The sequence below is a fragment of the Drosophila elegans genome, unplaced genomic scaffold, assembly GCF_018152505.1.
Source record: "Drosophila elegans isolate 14027-0461.03 unplaced genomic scaffold, ASM1815250v1 contig_476, whole genome shotgun sequence".
In the NCBI taxonomy this organism is placed as follows: domain Eukaryota; kingdom Metazoa; phylum Arthropoda; class Insecta; order Diptera; family Drosophilidae; genus Drosophila; species Drosophila elegans.
Window position 1 is genome coordinate 24444493 of NW_024545863.1, and position 2812 is coordinate 24447304.

General features: G+C 38.1%; 3 non-coding genes across 3 annotated transcripts; all 3 read left to right on the forward strand.

Annotated features, from left to right (window-relative positions):
• The first annotated feature begins 216 nt into the window (after positions 1-216).
• Trnav-cac lies at positions 217-289 on the forward strand. Its single transcript has one exon. It is a non-coding gene; the product is annotated as a tRNA-Val (tRNA).
• Positions 290-940: 651 nt separating this feature from the next.
• Trnav-cac lies at positions 941-1013 on the forward strand. Its single transcript has one exon. It is a non-coding gene; the product is annotated as a tRNA-Val (tRNA).
• A 238-nt stretch (positions 1014-1251) lies between these two features.
• Trnaa-agc lies at positions 1252-1324 on the forward strand. The gene has a single exon. It is a non-coding gene; the product is annotated as a tRNA-Ala (tRNA).
• The last annotated feature ends 1488 nt before the right edge of the window (positions 1325-2812 follow it).

Genomic DNA, 2812 nt, shown 5'->3' on the forward strand with positions numbered 1-2812 from the left:
AAGAAATTATAGCCGCCAGCGTATTTAAAACACTTTTACTCGCTTATCGCAATGACCATTAATCAGGGTTTCTGTTGACAAATTCTAGCATTTCCCCGCATAAAAATTATGCAAATCGGGCGTTGATATATTGGTTCGAAAACGTTGGGACTGAATTCCTTATCGATGGCTAGCAGCTAAGCCTAAGTTGTTTTTTTTACCGCTAGATCTTCAGTTGTTTCCGTAGTGTAGCGGTTATCACGTGTGCTTCACACGCACAAGGTCCCCGGTTCGAACCCGGGCGGGAACAAGTCGAATAACTCTTTTTTTATTTTTCTTGCGTGCTATTTGTTTACAATCTGTCAACTGACCTCAAACCCACCTGCCCGCTTCCGTTGTGAAACTAAAGATTAATCAATTCATTTTCTCTCAGCCACAATAATTTTTATATCGTTTTAATATGGCTGGTTTTACGATCATTTCAGGTGTGTTGTATTTATAAACACGCCGACCCTCAGCACGCACCGAATATCAACTTTTTTACGACTCGCCTGCAATGTCAGCATCCCGGGTATGACTCTGGATTCCCGGACATTTTTATGGCTTTAATTTGTTACAGCTCTCACCGAAAGCCACCCAAGGCGAAAGGTTGGGTGGAAACAAGACAGAGTCCCATTAAAGAAAGTGCTGCTACGGCCTAAATATGTTGCATCCTGGGGAGTTTTATGTGTCTCGTTGATAGAGCGTGCATCATTATCATTGCTTTGAACTTGGCAAAGAAACTAAGAGGGGGGCCTACAAATAAGGTCTTAGTTTAGCTTTTACTTTCGATATTTCAGCATTCACACAGCAATGTGTATTTATTTATAACTTGTATTAAGTTTTTTTTTTGTTTGATTGCTCAAAAGCGGCTATGTCAACTTTGGCTTCTGTTTGTGTTTTAGACTAGCTTGTGACGTAGGTTTCCGTAGTGTAGTGGTTATCACGTGTGCTTCACACGCACAAGGTCCCCGGTTCGAACCCGGGCGGGAACAATTTTACAGTTCGTTTTACTTTTGTTTTTTTTCCACTTAAATATTTTTACATTTCTTTTTTGGTCTACAAATATTTTAAATTTTAAATTTAATAATTATTATTATATGTTAACATTTATATTTATAACTAAAAAGCTCATGCATAAAGCTTTTTCAGCATACACATAAAGGGCTCATACACCACTATGAAAAGCGGCTAAAGCATTCACGTGGGAACAACGACCAACACTTTTCATTAGGGGATGTAGCTCAGATGGTAGAGCGCTCGCTTAGCATGTGAGAGGTACGGGGATCGATGCCCCGCATCTCCAAAGTTGATCTTTTTTTTCACTAGTATTTTATTTATTTTTTTAGCATGAGAATCATTTGCATAAGCCACTTGGCAGTTTGATGGACATGCTCTCCCATCATCGGCGACATTTGTGTCCAATTATTTAGTAAATAGAATACCATGCCGGTTACAACTCCATTTCACACGCTTTTCCAAGCGACTGGCCGAACCGGCTCGTTATGCAATCGCTCAGTGACTTTGGCTCTTTAGCCGTCTCGTCTCCGTTTCCACTTCCCGGCAGACATCGCAGCTAATCCAATTAAGCGGACTCATCATATTCACGCAATGCAGGCCATGAACTAGAAATGCAACTAAACCGGCCTCTGCAGAGGGTGGCTGGGAGACCAACGGGTATGGCGAAGATTCTGACATTTCCGTCATGTCCGGATGATTGAAATCTGTTTAATTGAAATTAACACAGGAATGCGTTTCTCCGCACATTACTCTTCAATCTCATTCCCCAAAAGTCACCATGTAGTCTGTTAATAGGCAGATTTTTAATTTAAATTCGTCTTTGTGGGTGTCTGGTAATTGCTCATGTTTTGTGAACTAGTGTTATAAGTCCAATAATTTAAAAAAATATTAATGTCCAATAACTTAATCTCATTATTAATTACCTTTTTATAATTTCAAATAAAATGTTATTTTTGAAGTAATCAAGTAGTTTTCGACCTTGCGCCGCCAAGCTCCTTTAAATATTATTATAAATAATAATAATAAAAAGGCTGATTGAGTTGAAGTTTCCAAAACTGTCCCTTAACCATCTCAAATTTCTATCCCATATGTTGATGATTACTGACTTAGTTTGAATTTCCTTGCCTACATCCCACACAAGATGATAGTGAACAATTGTAGGATGTCACGTCAGCAAATTATACAGCCTTTTTCGTGTGGGTGTTCATTAATAAAACTATCTAATCTGCCACTCCAATTCGCTGTACCCAAATTGGCACCGGCTTTGGCAATGGCAATGGCCTTGGCATTGGCATTGAGCAGGTGCAGTTGATTGGACAGTGGAGCTGTTTGGGGCATGCCCACACTAAATTGGATCGCTGTGAGTCAGCATTTAAGCAACGGGTGTATTCTCCATGAGTCACGTAGACCTCAAAATCGTAAAAGTTTAACTGCAACCTGCCGAAATGAATTGTCATTGGCTGTGATATTTGTGCAAATATCATCGAAAAATATTATAATAAAAGCAAAACCAGAAATTAATCTTTCTTTGCCAATCCCTTAGAAGGAACTTTAGTTAATCTAAAATTATATCTTAAATACAGTAAATGTTTAAAAACAAAATCTGACAAAAACTGAAATACCTGACTGTCTTATTTATTTTTTTTTGTGTTCTATTTCCAACAAAAATGTAATCAAGATTAAACTGAAAAAGTGAAAATGTCTTAGGTGACATTTTTAAAAAGATTTATCAACTTAAGTCGTTAAAAAATACCTTTAAATGGTTATCGACGGG